General features: G+C 47.6%; 1 protein-coding gene across 6 annotated transcripts in view; it reads right to left on the bottom strand.

Annotated features, from left to right (window-relative positions):
• The window catches only part of BMAL1 (basic helix-loop-helix ARNT like 1), a 254,388-nt gene that overhangs the window by 35,895 nt on the left and 198,350 nt on the right, over positions 1 to 20,143 (bottom strand). The window lies entirely within an intron of this gene.

Genomic DNA, 20,143 nt, shown 5'->3' with positions numbered 1-20,143 from the left:
GCGTCATTCAGGGATCGGCACCAAAAGGAGACACAGCTGCTGCTCTACGTAGAGCAGGGCCAACCTGAGCACCCTTTAGGAAGCCCTCGCTCCCCACCTAAAGGAAGACCGTAGCCATGACCACCAACCGCAGACCAGGTTTCTCTGCTTTCCTTCCCCGCGGCCCCAGGGCCCCAGAAGAGAAAGGGGAGCGTGTAGATTGTACGAAGATTCAAACCACTGGCTGGCCTGCCTGTGGGGAACACCTGCAGGCTGCCCGTGGCAGGCGCGGCCATGGAACTTGCTTTGGCCATTCAATGTGAGTGGAAGGGATAGTGCAGCTTCTTCTGAACAGAACCGGTACCATGTGTTCCTGCCTGTGCCGAGACCAGTGATTTCCTGGAGAGAAAAAGGGGCCTCCTTTAGCCAAGGTCTTGGGTAGATAGCGGCGTGACAAAGACATGAACCTTTGCTGCTGCAAGTCATGGAGATGGGACGTCGCTTTTCACTGGGGTGACCAGCTCTTCTGCTTGACTGCAACCTTCCCATTTTAGCACCGGAAGCCCTGCACCCCGGGAAAGCCCTTTGCCTCAGATAAACCTGGTGGTCAGTCACCTCGTTCTGACCGCTGCATCGCTCCTCCTAGGCTGACTGATAGAGAGGAGGAAGTGAAGACTAGGACCCCATAGTCGCTGACTGTGCCTGACCAAAGAGCAGGGATGGGAACAGTTGTGTTCACACACTAACTACCCATTAAATGGGATCGTTACCCAAAGATTCTCCCACGCAAGGAACTAAGAACTGAAGAGGCAAATTACCTTGCTTAAGATGATGCAGTAAAGAAGGGGAGACTGAAACCCAGATGCATCTGGCTCCTGCTGGTTCTAACAACCATAACACTGCCACGCCTGCCTCCAAAACCACTTCCACAAAGTAAAATATAAACCCCCAACACCAAGTATTCCTGGGGGAGGGAGGAGGGGTAATCCCGGTTCAGGAAACCCACAGAAACTGGGCCCACAGGCTGTCTCTGGGCTTCCTGGCAGCCAGGGCGGGGTTCCCCCAAGGGCACAGGCTAGGAAGGGTGCTTGTGCATGGGAACAGAGGGGAGAAGAGGGGCGCGGGTCAGGGGAGGGTCTCTCTGCAGGTCCTGAGTAATACTGTGCTGAATGACTCTCGGGAAACAAGCTTTATGAAAGAACAGAGGGTGTCCCCCTTTTAAAATGGACCCCAATGAAAGCCTATCACCCTCCCGCCCCCATCCTCCAGTGTGACAGCTGAATGGAGTTCTGTTAAGAGCATTGTGCCACCCCAGGATGTCCCTGAGGCAGTGGCTTCGTATGAAATTTAATAAAAGGGTTAGGCTCAGGAGATATGGACAATAGTGAATCAACACCCTTAGCTACCCGCCTAGCCTCTATAGGCTATTGATCAACTTCCCCACAAAACCCAGAACCTGCCAAGAGGGGCCCTGGAAAGCCCCCTCTGCATGCCTGCAACCTTCGAGGCGCTGGTCCTGGGTATACCACCTGATCTGGAAGGACTTTCTTCCCCTGCCCAGAAAGCCACAACCCCTGCTCCAGTGCTCCACTACGTGGTGCTGGTGCCAAGCTCCAGTTCTGCTAAGGGGATGAATGTGGAATTGCTCTGGTCTGTTCGGAGGATAATGGCCTTTAAGCAGAGGCAAGCGGCTGATGGGGCCCTCTTCCCTCTGCAAGTGTCCCCATCCATGATTACTCAGGCAGTCCGGGGGAGTTTGGTCGCCTTGCTTTGCAACAGATGGATTTAGAGAATCCACCGAGTGAGACCAGGTGCCTTGAACCTGAGGTAACAGGTGTTTGCCCAGTATGATTCAGCAAGCATTTCCCTAGCATCTTGCAGAGGTCAGGGCACTGGAGACATAGGGATCAGCAGTCCTTGTGGTCCAGATTCCTTCATCTAGTTGGAAAGTCAAATGATTAAATAAGGACACGACGGCATGACTACTGTAATAGGCAGGAACATGCTTATAGTTGTGCCAGCAGCACCTACTACAACTCCAGGATGTGCTTTTGCATTTCTAAGTGGCAGAGATTTCTGGAGTCATTACCACAGACTTCCGGCAGGTGGCAGTCAAGTGTCTCGAGGAAGCAGAGTTTTTCTAGCTGTGGGGCATATGTAAAGTACAGGAAGGAGCAGAACAGAGAAAATGATTAGCTTATTGGCTGATGACAGAGAGAGAGAGAGAGAGAGAGAGAGAGAGAGAGAGAAGGAGGGAGAGGCAGAGAGAGGGAGGGAGAGGCAGAGAGAGGGAGGGAGGGAGAGAGGGAAAGAGAGAGAGAGAATATGAATGGTAATGGAAGGAGAAGGGACCAGGGAGGAGGTGATATTTGAATTAAATGTGGGGGGGTGAGGGGGAGGCAGGATGTTTTGAGCGGAGGAGAGCAGTGTTTGCAGTGGACTAGGAGGAATAGGCCTGTTTTGGTCACTTGTGTATCCAATCCTATTGATAGCTCTGGCTGCTTGGGGATCCCAACGTCAAATATAAATCAAGGAGATTACATTTGGAACTACCTGGAGGCCAGTGCAGAGGGTCTCATAGGAGCAGATTTGTGAATCCTGGGGCGCTCTGTGATAAGGCCGGTCTCCACATGGATGGAGGACAGTCCATGAATTCCAGTCTTGCAGAGCTACCACAGGCTCTTAGAGGAATTGAGAGGTCTAATTAAGAGTCATTAACCAGGACTAACCGTGAATTCCCCAACGGCAGGCATCTAGCCCAGGAAAGGCACACTGTAAATGCTTACTGAATCAATGATAAAAACAGATGCCTGCTTAGACCTTCGCCAGGCCAGGCCTATCGCTGAGATAAAGGGAAGATAATAGGCTGGGGAATAAGCTATGGCCCCAAGGAGCTTTCTAGGAGGATTCCTGGGCCTGGACAGAACTACTGATGGCACCAGTGGGAGAAGTGGCCCAATTCCAGCTGACAGTTGACCAGCTGCCCACCTGAGGCAGATCACGATGTGAAGACAGAAAAATTGTAATGAGAGCAACTGAGCAGACAGCTAAATTACTTCTTTAGCAGTTTTGATAAAAAATAAAAGACTTCAGAGAGACTTGGAGTCTCAGGAATGACCAATCCCCTAAGACACCCATGAAGTGCCTATAAAAGGAGTTGATGTTTTTAGTTCTTTCAACACACCAGGCCCTTCATGAAACAGTGGTTAAAGACTTGCTCTCTGCTGGGAGATGATGGTCATGTTTCAAATCCTGACTACCATTTATTAGTGCCTGGGGTGCAAATCTCAGTTCCAAAATGTGCTGGACACTTAACCTCCTTCATTATGGTCCTGTGACCTGTGAGAGACTGATGATATAAAGAGCTCAGAATGGCGGCTGGCACACAGCAAGCCCTCATAAGTGTGAACCAGTGCTAATTCCTCAGTCAGCCATCACAACAGCTGTATTAGGTGCCTGATGCCATCTTTCCTGCTTTATAAGTAAGGAAACTTAGCCTCATAGAGGTTAAATAACTTGATCAAGGCTAGTGATTTTGCAGGAAGGCAGATTTAAACCCAGCTTAGTCCTGTCTACCACTCACACCCTTCACACTCTATGGCATGATTGTCGTGCAAGATAAGAATCATGAGCACATTCCCCAGTAAGCAGAGACTTAGAGATTCTTCAAGTCAGTATTTCCCATGGGCCTGTCACAGAACACCGGTTCCACAGGATCTTAAAAATATTACATGGGTGGGGAGGGATCAATGGCCAGAGCAGTCTGGGAGATGTTGGTTAAATCACTGGGTTTCTCTTCTGCAGGGCTTCTCAGAACCTAAACTTGCCCTGGTGGAGAGTGAAGGTCCAGGAGCAGCAGTCTCCACTTCCCCATGGGTTCCCATCCATAAGCCTTTTCTATTCTAACATGTAATAGACAAAGGTTCAGTGCAGCACACTGAGGGGAACCCTGCTCTGCAAACCATTCAGGACTGAGAATCTCCCTCTCCTGTGACCCTATGATTGCAACCCCAGAGGTGCTTGGTGTGTCTCCTGGCTCCTCTGAAAGCAGCCTGAGGTCTGTCTCACTTTTCCCTGCGTCGCCACATCCTCTGCACTGCATGATTCTGGCTCTTGTGCCCTCTGCCTCTCAGCACCCACCTCACTCCCCAGAATCTGCTCAGGGTTTTGCCTCCAGGATTTCTCTACATCGCCCAGAAGATGACAAGGGAATTGAATCTGAAGCTCCCAAGGGAGCCTACAGGGGCTGCCTCTCCCCACCAGGGTCTAAGCCCTATTCTTCTCTGCGCCCCAGTGCCCACCACAAGGCCAAGCACAAAGGACATGTCAATGTCTGCAAGGATGGGTATGCTTGATTTCTGTCATGTCCCTCCTGCTCTTCCATCTCAGCCCTGGGATACAGCCCCCAAGGGCAAACTTTCTTCCTGGCCCTTAGCCTTGACATGTCATTCAAAAATGGCAGAGGTGACAGTCCCCCTTAGCCTCCCATACCAAAACGCATTAGTGAGTCATGTTTATTAATGGAAGGCATATCAGCCTGGCTTCTGTTTTCTTCTCTTTACATGTTTAGGTGCTACAGAATAAGAGACAAGAGCCTGGCTCTAAAGACTCAGGAAAACACTCTACCAAAAAACTTACTGCCTGAAGCTGAAGAAAGTTCTGGGAAACATCTGCATCTTGTTCTAAAGAAAACAAAAGGATGCATGGCTGTTATTTGGCAGAAAAAGGAAAGATGCTGGTGAGAGGGAGAGCAGAATCAAATATGGGGTGGCCTCACAAAGGAGCTCAGAAAGGGGTTCTGAATTTCTGCTTGCGGCTGAGGATAGAGACAGGCCAGGACAGGCAACGGCGGGTGGGCCCAAGGAGGAATGAGACTTAGAGAGAAGGGATGTGCCTTCTTTGAAAACATGAGGAAGATTGAGAGGGGATGAAAAACTGGAGAAGTATGGAGGAGGGGAGAAAAGCGATGCTGAGGATCTTAAATGGAGCCGTGTTCACTTTCTTGCCACGACAGAGAAGGCCAAGTGCAAAGCAGAGGAGGCACCTGAAGACAGGCCAGGGCGGAGAGCAGGCCGCGCAGCAGCGCTTACCCACAGCTATCTCTACCAGGTGTGCCAGCTCACGGGCACCCCCTCTCTCCCCGCGGGAGCAGAAAGGGCTGGGATTCTATTCCAGGCAAGAGGCATGTGGGGTATGGACAAATGGGTGAGAGGATGACGAGTGGGTGAAGAGAGGTAGGACAGGACAGTGGTCACTGTGAAGCCTACGAACCCTGACAGCCTGGGCTCCATCCCAATTCTGCCACTTACTGGCGGTGTGTCCTGGGCCAGGCCCGTGACCTCTGGGAGCTGGGGCTCTCTCACCTGGAAAAGGGGAGGATTCTTCTTCCAGACTGAATGAGCTCCATAGAGGAAAAGCACTTGCCATGCTCGTCGGTGCTCATTAACTCAATGGGTAACCTCATGCTGGTGAGAAACAGAGGGGCAGCAGGCAGTGGGAAAGGTAGGCACTGCCGTCTAAGACAGCAGACTCACTGGAAACCTCAGGGATGGAGGAGCTCAGAGATGGGGAGGGCAGAAGCACGTGGGTTGTGGGGGGCATGCTTGGCAAGTGGACGAGAAGGGGCTTGAGGTTGAGGAGACCCGGGTAGTGACGTCTGGGGCCTGGAAGGGCGTGGAAGAAGGTGACTGTGGGAAGGCTAGAGAAGGGCCTGGGGGGACGGGTGGGAGACATCCCAGAGGCCAGCACTGGCAACAAGCAGCACTGGGCACATAAGAATTTGAAAGGTGAGAGGTTTTTTTGAGTCCAACTGCTTCATTTTACAGTCTGTGCAACTAAACTACTTAGAAATGACTCCCATGGAGTTGGGAATGGGATAATGAGAATTAAGTCAGTAGGCGCTAATAACAGAATTTCGGAGTCGCCCGGGGAGAGGAGACAGCCAGAACAAAGGAGGATTTCCCTACAGAGGTGGAGCCCACAGGAGGAGGAGAAGTCGACAGCTGCATCGGGGCTCTGGGTGCACAGGACACCCAGCTAGGAGAGAGGTGGGGGTACCCCTCTTGTGGCCCATTGCCTGTAGGTTTTGGCTGGTGGGGAAGGAGGCCATAGATGGCTACACGGTCCCAAAGCCTTAAAGCAATCCACCCGACACAGCTCACTGAACACCCACATCTGCCAGGTAACTTCTGTGGTATAGAACTGGTGATTTGAGTAACTTTCCACCACAAGCTGCATGTGGCAGCCAAAAACCTCAATTCAGGACAGTTTTGTAATAATGAAGACACTGTTAGCGTGCTGGCCCACAATCACTCATTGAGCTTTCAAAACATATTTACTGAGGGCATCCAATGCCAGGCACTGTTCTCCACAGCAGTGCCAGGGATGAGACAGGAGACAAAGGTCCTTGTCCTCAGCTGGGAAAACTTTCTGGTGAGGAAGGTGAGCAAAGATGAGATAAGTAAGTAGTCAAGTATGAAGGACACTGGGAGGAGGTGAGTACTGGGGAGGAAAGTCTGAGACGGGGCAGGAAGAGCTCTTGAGATGAAGGAAGTTGACACTGAGGCGATGAGGGGTCACGGAGGGATCATTCCAGGTCAGGAGGAGCCGCGGACCAGTGACCAAAGTGGGAGAGAACTCGTGGTGCCTGGCGGCCTCTGCAGGTGTCTTGGCTTTGCTTCTGAGTGAAATGGGGTGAAATGGGGAGTGCTGTGATAAACTTGGGCTTTAAGTCAGGCTGTGGTGCTGAGAAGAGACTGGAGGTGGGGTGGGAGGGAAGGCTGTGTACATGTGTTGGGTGAGGTTGGGGGGGGACCTGTGCCTGCACGTGATTGGGCAGGGGGCAGATAAAATTAAAACAGGGAGGTGAGTAAGGGGAACAGGGAGGTAAAGGAATGACTCCAACAGTCTGGGGAAGAGAAGACAGAGCTCAGCCTTAGTCTTTGGAGTAATGGTGGTGAGAAGAGCTTGAATTCTGGACAGATTTTCAGGCAGGCCATGCTGATTGACAGGATGTGAGGTGCTAGAGGAATGGGGCTGAGCAGACGTGGTGGGTTGAGGAGAACCTGTGGATTCTTGGCATACTCTAAAGGAGGATGGGATTTTCTCTTTTTCTGACATGAGAGGCATCAGCCAGTCTGAAATGCACAGATGCCCCCAGCCAAAGAGGTGTTCTGGGGTGAAAAGGCAGCCCAGTGGAGCTCACTCGCCAGGCAACGCGCATATATGACAGCTGGAGAAGAGCTGCCTTTTTGTCATTCGCCTGGCAGGGCAGGAGCCACTGGTCTGGGGCATGTTAAGGGAGAGATACCTGTGGGATGTGGAGTCGCATCACAGATGACACCTCTGTGGCCTGGGCCTGATGCCCTGCCTTCCGCAACAGTGACCACCTTCTGTTTACGGAGCATCAAATATGCAAGGACCATGCCAGCCCTTATACAGTCCATTTAGTTCTCAAGATAATCCTCCAGTAAGGGATTATGATCAACACTGGGTAGAAGATGGCAGTGAGGCTCAGAGGAGTACAGTGCCTTGCCCATGGTCATACGGCGGGAGAGGGGAACAGGGGGCAGAACCCCAGGGTGCCCAACTCCAGAGCTGGGACTCTGCACATGCTCTGCTGATTCAGTGACGCAGCGAAGAAAAGCAAGAGCTAGGTTCAGAGTAGGGGGGAAGGGGGTGAGGTCTGTGGGGCCTGTCGCCTCCCTCCTACAGGGCAAAGCCAGCAAAACCAGTGAAGACATGAAGTGAGCAGAGTGCTGGGGGATGCAGGTGTGTTTAACTTACTGACTCCCAGTTTATCAGACGATCACTTCAGTTTCAAGTCTGAACGGCTGGAAACCTGGCTAAAACGCCCTTGTCCACTTGCCTGCCCTGGCGAGCACAATTCCAGGAAGAGGATTTAGTCTTGTGAGGGGTCTTCTGCCAGGACTCTAGATCTAAGATGATGATCTGGGTGTATCCTGACCCCAGAATAACCCTGCCAGTTCCTTTTAACTAAAATGGAATCAGCTGTTTTCCTTCATCTATCTCCTACACCAGAAATACAAAAATATCTCAGTGATTTCAGTTTCGTTTTTGTGACCTTTGGTTACAGCAAGCGAGTGTTGTATGTGTGAAAAGCTGAAAAGGCAGGAGTTGTAGAGCTTGAGATACTTTTTCTAAGAAAATATTCAGTGCGGGAGTCACAACAAAAATAACAAAGCTAAAACTGTAGCAGCAGAAACCACACACCGGGGCTGGTGTGCAGTGCCAGTCAGTGTTATTTCACTTAGCTCTGGAAGGAGGAGGAACTCACTCTCAGATAGGTCAGAAAGCCAGATCCAAACCAGGGCTGTTTGACTCTAGAGCTCTATGACAGGTAAAGGAGTATTATCACAAAGCAAACAAAACAAAAACAAAAGCTCCTATAAATCAAGAACAAGCCAAATAACTCAGCAGACATAATAAGAAAAGAACCTGACCAGCTAATTCACATGGTACAATTCATTCCTGCAGGCAGAGGCCACAGACCAGCAAAACAAACAGAAGGAACAGAGCACCTGGCTGATTTTCCTTTCTGTGAAAACTTATTCTTGGAGGTTACAAAATATATATGTGCAGGTGAACATGGTGAGAAACAGAGATGGCAAAGATGGAAAAAAATGATCATAACCACCATGTTTCATGTGCCTTCATATTTTCTAAAAGGGGTAGGGAAAAATTTCATTTCTCTGATAAAGAATGAAAGCAGATAAAGACCCTGACTTCTACTACATATCCTTACGTAAAAGGATGTATTTTTTAAAAAAAGGAAAATATCTCTTCTAATTTCAGGTCCAGCACAAGGTTTTAGGTAATTTATAAGTGTGTGCATGCATGCGTGTATACACACACACACACACACACACACACACACACCCTCCCTTTGTACTTTCAAAGACTCAATACAATTAACATTTTTTCATTCTCTTGAAATTTGTAAATAATAAAACCTACCAACACTTGTAACTTCAAAAACAATGAGGGTAATATCCTAACTATAACACAAAGAAAGGAAAAAACGTTTGTCAAAATAGGAAAATACGTACACCGATATGCATACATTTGGCGAGGCTGCACCAGAACACATGATAAAAATATAATGAGATGCCTTACATATTGATAACAAAGAGGTAAATCTCATATGCTTCGCTTTGTAGCCTGGAAAATTCCTCTCAAAATTATTTGTTTATGTGTAAAATGAAGCCAGATTTCAGGCTGAGATCATCACAAACAGGGTTTCGCCCACATGAACATCCACTGGACTCAAGGAAACTGTGCAGGACGCTGCCTGATCCTGAGTTCCCCATCACATCCAGCATCCCTGCTGGCCACCCCCACAGCCTTTCCCCCATCACCGTGACAGTTAAATTACCCCACAGCTGCAGGATGTCCAAGAGGGGGTGCTATGTACCCATTCAGAACCAGTAAATTCTAAGGAGAGGCAGATCTTTACCCAGAACCACAGAGTCAAAAGCAGTCAGGACTAGAAAAGGACCAGAAACAGAAAGGAAATCATTCTGGTGTCTATTAATTACTAGACATTGTGCAGGTGCCTTTTGTCATACCCAAACTCATCTACACCTCCTATCCTTAACCTTAGTGGTTAGTGCTATTACCACCCCCAAAGTGTGGGTACGGGCCTGACATTGCAAGAAGATTGGTCACTGCGCAGGGCCCTGTTTTTTGGTAGTGAGAAAACTGATTTTAGCCAGTGTTTTTTCTATTGTTTCAAGCTGCTCTAGGTGTCCTGGCCCACACCTCCAGGACGAGGCCCCCCCACTCTGCAGCTTAAACATTTAGGAAATAGTAACTAGGATGCATATTCTCTGCAAAGCAACTGACAAAAAGAAAGATACTTCAATCCCCGCTTCTCGATCCTTCTGGTTCAGTGTGGCCAGTGTCTGGACCAGAAAAGGTCAGTGTCCCAGAGCACAGGAAGCAAAGATCTCACTGAGGGACTGGAGGACACACTACAAAAACGGGAAAGGCCAGACAGTGAAGAAGGGCGTGGTCACCAAACCTTGAGGTTATCAGGTGTGGGGAACACTCCACAGCACTCAGCTCCATGCACCTCACCTCTGCTCATTTAACCCTCAAAACAACTCTATGAAAAGGGAGTGTTATTTCCACCCCATTGGAAACCAAGAGCACAAGTGACAAGTACCTGGTTACAGGGCTGGTGAAGGGCAGGGCCAACACTACAGCCCAGGTTAGACTGGCCCCAATCCATCCCTTCCTGACTCCTCCTCCTGCACCTTCAAAAACCCTTCCTGATCTGCACATTTTGGTAAAATGTGTATTTGGCACCTATCGTCCTGCTTTTGAGGGTAGACAGGGAACACATCCCTCCACCTTGTAACCAGTGGGGCTGTTCTGTGAGATGGAATACTGGATTCAGTATTTTAAGAGAGGAGTGCATATTTGTGAGGTTGTCCAGTCACAGTTCCTAGGCACCTTTCTCTGTTTTCTGGCCACAAAATTGTTTCCAAGCACTTTAATTGCTTCAGACTTCATATTCAGAAAGAGAAAATACTAATAGCTCATATTGGCACAACGATAGAAACCTAACTCCTGCAAGATCTGGCAGAGCTGGGCCTTGTTGGTGACAGTGCAAAGCCCTGTAGTCTGTCCTGTCAAAACAAAATGAGGAAGTGTCATAGAACATGGTTCAAGTCAGGCTCCAGTCAAATGGTTTCTTGCAAACTAAGCTGAAGCGGGGCCAGCCCCAGTCTCCTGCACTATGGCTTACTTTTAGCACTAAAGGTGTTAGCTATGGTGGCCCAGCAGTTAGGAGCACAAACTGGGGAGCCAGAACACCTGTCTCCAAGTGTCCCCTTTGCTGCTTAATAATATGACTCTGGACAAGTGTCTCTGGGGAAGATTTGACCTCTGTTCTCAGCTTCCACATTGGTAAAATGAAGATATTCACAGTACCCACCTCATAGGGGTGTAAGTAGTATAAGACAATTCATGTAAGAAACTTAGAACAGTGCCTGACACATGGTAAGCAAACAATGAATGCTGCTTATCCTTAAAATTAATACTGACAGCCACACCATAGAAAGAATGATGAAGGTGCTGGAGAACACAAATCTTGGGGAGGGAGATAGAAAAGAGGGGACACTAAGGGAAAGGGGTCTGTGAGCACTACTTCCGCACTTCTAAAGTGCAATCGGTCATGCTGATGGACTTTTGTTCCATACTGCTACAAAGGGAAGAACTAGGTCAATGAGTAGACAGTTCTAAGAGGCAGATTTGGACTAGAACAGAGAAGAATTTTCTAACAGGCAGACATGTCCACAAAAGGGGAGTAGGAAGCCTGGTGTGTGGGTTCTTAAGCGGGACCAGGGTCCTACCTGTCACGAACAGTACAGAGGAGATGTTCCTGTACACCCGAGTGGCAAGACAAAGTGACCGCTGATGCCCTCTTTCTACTGGACCACAGTATCACTCAAGATAAAGCACAGAAAGTGCTGACAGCCAGGGTGTGGCTGATTAGACTGGGGCAGGAGTATGGACTTTGGGCCCCTCTTAATGTAAACAACCTTGAGGACTTTAACTTAAGGCTCTCAGAACACCATTAGTGATGGCTGCATGGCTGTGACCAGCAGTGGCTCCATAAACCAAAAGTGTTTCTTCAATAGCCCCTGGGTACCTGGCAAAATAATTCAGAGAAGGTGTGAAACGAAAGCAATAAACTAGCACTGTTTTCTTACTGTGGAGCATGTGAAGACAGCGTTGGTTACTAATGCCACTGTTCTCTGGGGGCACACACCATGACGAGATTAGGCAGGTCAAGTCCATGGACTCAGGAAGAAGGGGACCTTCTAGTTCACAGGCCTCTCTCAGGAGAAGGCTTCAGTGTTGTTCACCACAAAGCTTTTACAGACACAACCCCGACCTGGGTTGACTAGTTCTCTAGGGCCCAGCTACACACAGGGATGTGGCTGGGACATAGGAAACGTCCAGAAACTAAAAGGAAAAGCTAGAAACTAGAGCCAGAAAGGGAGAATGTGTTCCTTGAAAACTGATTCAGGGCCTCCCCGGTGGCGCAGCGGTTGAGCGCTGGGTTGCGAAGCTGCCCGCAGCCTCTGCAGCGCCGGTTCCATCCCCGGCTGCTCCCCGGCCACCGGAGGAGGGTCCCACATGGCGTGCAGACCTCTCCTGCCGCCCGCTGCTCCCCTCAGCAGTGTACTTCGGTCCTTCTGCCTGCTCTGCTCCCCGCTCTGGCTCTGGTGAATTCTCTCACCCTCCCGCGCTTCTGACTGTACCCAGTGCTTGTATGTATAAATAAATAAATAAATAAATCTTTAAAAAAAAAAAAACTGATTCAGACTGGCTGAGAAACCCAGGAGGTGTCCTCCATCCTTAAATAGTATTACCTTTATAAACTATAAAAACTAAAAGTGTATGTTAAGCTAGAGACTATTTCATCAACAAAAATATCATTAGAGTACACTATAATACAAACCAAGGAAAAATATAAAATTTTCAAACTAAAGCTCACCAGCAATTTTCCAGGTAATTCTCACATAATTGTTACTATTAATCTACACATTCTCAATTCAAAAGCAGGCAAGCAGCCCTAAGTGTCAAAAGCATTAAAAAAGAAATTGCACAGAGGTGACCTGGGGACAGTCTCTATACTGATTTCATTCCTTGCCACCTGGCAACATACGTGAGAACCACTGTTTTGGGGGGCGGGGTGGGGGCGAGGGAGACATCCTTCTCTTCTCAGAGAGAAAGTATCCAATGACCCAAAGGCTCGGCCTGGGTAACACAGGCTCCAGTGCTGCAGGTCTGGCAGAGCCCCGATTCCTCCCTTCCCACCACAGCAGGTCTGGGTCCCAGCACCTCACAGTCCTTCACTCTCCAGTGGGGTGTCTGTCTGTAACTAAATCCCACTGCTTCTTGCGCCCACCTTGAAATTTCTCAAGGAGGTGGCAGGCTACACCCTTATTTAGGCCTGGTTGCCCCCTTCCTGGCCTGCTCACCTCTAAAACTGGCCTCAGCACTGCCAAGGATGACTTCTCTAGAAGACTTCCACATCTACCTCTCCTTCTCGTAAAGGTTTCCAGAGCTCCCTCTCCCAGTCTCAAAAAGAGAATTAACACCCACAGCCCCCTGGGGCACGGGCAATGAGCAGACGATTAGCCCAGGGCAAGAAAGAGACTCAGGTTCTGGCTCATGTGCCAACTCTAACCCAAAGAAGGAGTCTGAAGAGTCAGAAAAAAAGACCGCAGGGATCAGTTATCATTTCTCTCCTGGCAGTCAGTGAAATGTGAATGGGAGTACTCGCGCCACTCGCATGCTACCCAGTAACAGATCGGGCACTCCACAGACTCAAGGACACTGTCACCAGCCTGTGCCCCAGACTTCACTCCCTCTGGTATTCCCATGAAATTACAATGATTCGCTCCGGGGACTCTTCCGAAATCTCAATACTTAGCTTTACTGTCACCCATCACTGAGCCATACTTCCCCTCCCTGCAGCATTCAACAGATGTGCCATGCCTTTCTCCATTAAAACTTCACAGTATCTATAAAGTGTTTCCCAAGTGGTCAAAGTGCAAGTGAGTCTACTTTATCTTGGCATCCAAATACACAGATTCTGAAATTCCCCATTCTCACCATCTCCCCCAATCAAGCAGCCAGTTTGTTGCACATATGCAACTTGGTCTACTTACGCATAAGCTGATTACTTAACTGCCTTCTTGTCAATCTGAGTCAGTAAACCCTGAAGGGCAGAAATCAGAGCTCCCAGTTTGGCACACCAGGTCACGGACAGAAAAGCACAGAGACCATGGCCCCAGCTTAGCCAAGCATCACCATGGGGCCCTAGGCCCATCATGCTCATCTCTGGGCCTCAGTTTCCCCACCTATAGTAAGATGCACTTGAACTAGAGGGTCTCTGAAGTCTCATCCAGCTTGAAGGCATTGACAGCATAGGCCAAAAAGCACTAGATTCATGTCTTTTTATGACCGTGTAATTATCACTCCGGATTGGGCGCAGAGAGAGATCACAATACAGCACTTTAGAGTGGAACAGATCTGCCACAGTGATGAGTGAAAGCCCTAGAGTGGGTATTTAGAGCTATGGGATGTATGCCTGTAGGGTTAAGCATAATGGACAATGCAGGATGATTTTATCTCCCTTAGAGAACATAAGTACACGATTCTATATTTATACCTCCCATCTCCTAATTTAGACAGTGTAGAGCTTATTCTGATCAGCACTCACTTGCCAATAATTTCGCTCTACATCTAAATGAAGACTAAGAGTCATATAAGTTCACAGATTGAATGGATGGCTGATTTACAAAGCCCTTAAAATGTGGCTGCAGGCCGACGCTGGCAACCCCATAATTAGATGTGGCATGCTCTGCAGTGATGTATTTTTTACTGTTTTTTAATAACTCCATTCTCCTTCTGGGATGAGGGGAAAATGGAATTTGTTAAAAATAAAATGAGATTTAGTGGCTTTTCAGCCTTCTGCTGCTTGTTGCTCACAATATTCTATAAATAAAAGAAGCCTTGCCCTATAGTGCACTGTAAACACCCACAGACACTCAGAGCCAAATTCCTCCAATTATGACCCTGTGCCAGTTGCCAAGCTACTGCAAGGACCTACTTGAAAGGCAGCCATCTAGGCCATTTCCTGATTAAGCTGCCCCATAACAAGGAATCAAGGCCTGCTGCTTTGGCATCGTATCTAGTCTCAAATAATTGCTCCGTGTTCTTGAAATTAAGCCCTTTCCTTGTGATTGAATTACAATTCAGAGGTAAGTAAAAAGCTAATCACTTGTCCATCTTTCCATTTACTTCAGTCTTATATGTGTATAAGATCCTGGGCTGCCTCATCGACTTAATCAGGCAGCAGAAGTACATTCACGACAGGCTCAAACTGCACTGAACAAATCAAGGTCAAGATAAAGTAGGTGAGCTGTGGACATGACAGGTGAGGCACAGGGAGCCTGCCTTCTGTTCAGTGGCTTCCCTCACTAATCAGCTTGGATCACCATTGCCAGTGCAGCAGGCTCAAATGGTCACTGAGAAATCCACACTATACCCAAGAGGGGCGATGTGGCTGGCACTGGGTGTCGGACCGACAGTTCTATGGTTCAAATGCTAATGCATGAGCAGGTGCTTCCCTGACTACCCTGCTTTTGTGGCCCCAACAAGTCCTGACGGCACTGCACTGTCAGTGAAGCAGGAGGCTGCAGTGTGGCACAGTCTCACTGAGAGAGAAATTACTTTCAGCTCCTTAGAAACCAAAATGCTCAAAAAACAGCACTGGAGCAGAACAGGCTCCAGCTAGAAAAACTCACCCTCCCTCCCCACACACAGGCCCTTCTGGGTGAATGCTCTGGGAATGCTTCTCCAAGCTCTGGAGAGGCCTTTGAAAGACCCAGTCAGTGACAAGGTTCCCAGCCCCAGGAGCTCAAACACTGGAAGGGAAGCTGATGGCAAACAGGTGCCACCCAAAAGAAGTGAGGCGTGTCCTTGTGGTCAGATTTTCCAACCTCGAAGTGTCCGGGGAAACCTGGGGCCTGGTGGTCACAAAGCAGTGAGCCCTCTCGAGAGAGGTGTCCTCTGGCTCTGCATTCTAGCGGGGCCCTGCTACGCCTGCGCCCCACCCTCAGGTTCTAGTTCTTACCTTCTGAAATGATCTTGTTTCTTTGTTTCTCCTCTAGTAAGAATGTGAGCATCACAGTAAGAGCCCCCCTCTGTGTTGTTTTCCAGTGTTTTCAAGACACTAGAACAGTGACAGGCTCATAGTAAGCACTCAAGGTACGCCCAGTAGACAAATCTAGACCTCTGGAAGAGCAATCTCTGTACCAACCTCCTTACAGTGATACTATGAAGTGAAACGAGTCTCTCTCCTGTACAAAGAGAAAATTGAGGCTCAGGGAGGGTATGTTTTTCCCCAGGGCTGCACATCTGATAAGCTGAGAGAGCTGGAGTTCCAAGCCAGACGTGAAGAGTTCTGATCCTGGCTTTGAAACGAGCATCTGTTGCTTTTACAATTTAGGAAAAAAAAAAAAATTAAAATTTAGAAAAAGCAAAAAAGATAAACTTAAGAGGAAAAACTACACATCAGAAAGAGCTTGACATCAAAAGATCTGCCATAGGATGAATTCATTTCCTGCACCCACAGTCCCAGTGCCCCTTCTATCTGCAGCCAGAGAAAGGTGGAGGACTCCAGGGCCATTTTTTGGGAAGCTTCTGTTCCTATTTTTCTTTGGGGCCTAAAAGGCCAGGGAGGGGAGTGGCCATGAGCAGCCACACCCAAGACTCCAGCCTTATTCCATGGTTCACTGGAAAGGCTCCATGGAGAAGCCTCTGAGCAAGTTAGAAGACCACAGGGTTAACATGCTTGGAATCTGCCTTCTCCCAGACCCATAACTTGAACAAAAAAAAAAGGGGGGGAGAGAAAAATACATGTTTTAAGACCGAAATTTCAAAAAATTTTAATTGAAAAGTAGAGATTTACATTTACCTGAATTTTGAACACTAAATCCTGCTGAAAGGCCTTTATAATTTATAACTCTCTACACAACTCCTATTAGTCTGATAGTTTGGACCATAAACCTTTCCAGTCTGTCTGCCAGACATAGCCAATGACTTGAATTTATGTGCAAATCAGCTGCCTAGTCTTATGAAAATAGCCAGACAAGTTCTGTATATAATGTATATAAAGTTCTGTATATAATGTATATAAATACATTTCTCAAATGTGGGGAAGTAATGAAAGTGGTCAATAGTACCAATAAGACAGATATTTCTAGACACGATTGGGATGGCCCAACAACCACAAAGTAAACCCTTTACTTTACAGCAGGATGACCAAGGAGCACATAAAGTTGATCTTCTGGATCTGAATTTCTCAGATGGGGTCCCCAGTGGGCTGGGAAGCATTTGTCATGTGTGTTTTTCTAGAGAGGGGCACTATAAATTTCACTGACTTCACAAAGAAGGCTGTGACCCCAATATAGGGGAACATCCAGTACCCTTTCTGCGCTATCCCCACTTCCTTTGGACAAGGCTGCTGACACCATCAACTATATAGGACACCCCACCTACTCACCCCCACTTTCATAATAGACAAGATGATGTTAACAAATAGGGAAAAGTATCCCTGCTCTTGCCTGTATGATCCAGTCACTGGGAATTGATTGAATCAAGAACATTGGTTGGAAGGACTAAGGAAATGTTGAACCTAAGCTTGAATCGACTGCTCAGATGAGAAAAGAGCACAACCAGAAAAGACCAAGACATCCAATGCAGTGACCAGAAAATCTTAGGTACGATAGATGGACTGGGTAGTAACGATGTAGGACAGAAGAAGAAACCTGGATTTCAGAGCCAGCCCAGCTGAGCTACCATCAAATCCTGAGTCCTGTATCCACCACACATACACGAGCCGTGTGGCCTTTAGATAGAGACAGTGATGATGATGGTATTATCTATGATGAGTTATTATTTACTGACAGCTCAGCAATGACTAGCTTATAGTAAGCAAGTACTTATGTATTTATGAATTTACATATATTATTTCACTAAATTTCACAGCAACCCTTTAAACCCTCTCTGTAGTCTTTCTATGTTCTAGATCTGAAAGAAGAAGGTTAGTGAAATTAAGTAAAATGCCCAAGGTTCACAGCTAGTTAGGATTCAAACCCATGTCTATATGACTCTAAGCCCACGCTCTTAACTACAAAGCTCTACTGCACTGCCAAGCTTCAGCCTCCTCATCTGTAAAAAGGATAATAATACTCACTCTGGCAGGGTGGTAAGGATTAGACAGGATGCATGTGAAGTGCCTTATACAGTACCTGGCACACAGGAAGCTCTATAGTGTAGCTATTAATGTTACTCTTATGACATCTGGACCTTTGGAAAAGACAGGGAGATGTGGGAGGTGAGCATCTGGCTCTGCAGATGGTACCGCATTTCACTTCACAAGTCTTGACAAATATGATTTGGAACTTTGGACCAAGACTTAAGAGCCTGGAATGACATACTCTCAGTCAGGGACAGGAGGGATACCTTAGCAAGACAGATAAGACTGTTCTTACTCAGAGATGAAAAGCTTTTCATCAAACCTTGGAGACAACTGTGGGTTTTCTTGAAAAATGAATAACAGGTTCATGAAGAAAATCCTCAAGGGTCATGTGACAGCATGGGTCTGCCTGGGCCGGGAATGCGGGCTCACTGCCAGTCTGCCTCCCCAGTACCTGAGGAAGGATAAGTGTTCCTGTGCATGTTTGCAGCAAGTGAGACGCTAAACCCCAAGTTTGCAGTGAGCTCCGCCTAGAACTAGGGCAGAAGCTTAGACATTTGGAGGAAAGGATAATTTGTTAGAGAAAGTCCCTTGTTGAGTCAAAATCAAATATGGAGAAATGTACCCATTGTTAAGAAAGAACCAATGACTTAGTGTGGGTTCAGTGTGTAAGATCAAGACTCATCTGCAGGAAGCAGCAGACTAAACAATCCCACCACCTTGACCACACTCTTACTGAAATATTGAGAATAAGGGAATCTACGAGAGCAACAGAGTCGCTCCCTTGAGAGTCAACAGCACTGCAGAAGACAAGCATCTCAGGGCTGACATTTGTTTGGGCAGAAAAGTATCATGGAGTGTCACCAGTCTCTCCCCAGACCAGCTCACCCCATCCTATTTCTCTCATAAAAGGAATCACGGTACCCAGTTATCCCAAAAGAAACTAGAGATACTCAAAGTTCTTCACATCCTATCATCGGTTCCCTCTCCATCCACGCAGCTACACAGGGCTCAGCATCAATTTCCAAGACCATTTTCACAGCCTCTAACTAGTTCTGTTGCCTCCCTCCTACAGTCCAGCCCCCACACTGCCACCAGCTGGCTTTCTAAAATAAAAATGCTGACCACGTCACTCACCTCCTGAAAGATGTCTACTGGATTTGCACTGCCTACAGAATAAACACCAAGTCTTAATTTACATTAATCCATTCATTTTTTTTCATCTACGGTTTCATGGTTACCTACTGTGTGCCAGGCTCCGTGTTAAGCACTGAAGACAGAGTAATGAATGAGATAGATAGGACAAGGACCCATCTTTGTGGATTTACATTCATATGGAGTAATAAAAACAAAAAAAGAAGATAAATAAATATGCAGTTCAGATCAGACAGTGATGAATGATAATGAAGAAAAATAAAGCAGAGTAAGAGGTCAGAGTGAAGGGGGTGGGTGGAGAGTAGTGCTTTTTTAGATAGGTAAAACAATAACAAAAAAACGAGAACGGAATCCATGAAAAAACAGCAAGTGCAAAGGCCCTGAGGCAACAAAGAGAAAACCAAGAGAGACATAGAGGCTGTAATGGAGTAAAGTGCAGAATACTAAGAAATGAGACCAGAGAAGTAGCTAGCAGGCCATGCGAGCTGCTTTTAGACTGCTTTTCAAGGAGGTAGACAGCCACCAGAGAGTTTTAGGTAGGGAAACAACATGATCTTGATTACTTTAAAAAAAAAAGATCATCCTGCCTATCTGTGTGGAAGACTGTGGTGGGGCCAGTGTGGCAGCAGGAAGACCTGCTGAGAGATGGGGGAAGTCTGGATGAGGGTAGAGAAGGGTGGTGACTTTCAGGATAAACTCTAAAGAGAAAAATGTCAAAAATTGCCAACAAATGGTGTGATTCCGGAACCAGGAAAGAAAAAACCAAAAATGATGCCTACATTTGGAGCACGGGTAACCAGGAAAATGATTGTGTCACATGATATGAGGAAGAATAGGGACGGGCAAGCTTATGTTTTTGCTTTTTTTCTTTTTAAGAAAAAAAAAAAAATCAACATCTATTTAGCTATGTTGGGTCTTAGAGGCCCATGAGCCATCAAAGTACAGAGACTGAGTGGGCAGTGAATATATGAGTTGGGGGTCAGGAGAAAGGTCCTCCTATGTGTCTTGGCCCCAGTTCTAGACACGGATCCAGAAGTAAACTCCTCCAGGGTTCTGGCTTCTGCCCTGTAGATTCTCATCCTTAGAATGCCCTGCCTGCCTGCACAGACTCCTGCTCATTCCTTAAGACTTGCTCAAAAGTCCCCTCCTGGCTACAAGGAGTCGCTCGGTTCTCTCGACCCCCCAACCCCGCACCCTATTACA

Source organism: Talpa occidentalis, unplaced genomic scaffold (assembly GCF_014898055.3).
Source record: "Talpa occidentalis isolate TD23 unplaced genomic scaffold, MPIMG_talOcc4v2.1 talOcc4.3, whole genome shotgun sequence".
In the NCBI taxonomy this organism is placed as follows: Eukaryota; Metazoa; Chordata; class Mammalia; order Eulipotyphla; family Talpidae; genus Talpa; species Talpa occidentalis.
The sequence above is the reverse complement of the archived record's forward strand: the minus strand, read 5'-3'. Positions and strand labels throughout refer to the sequence as shown.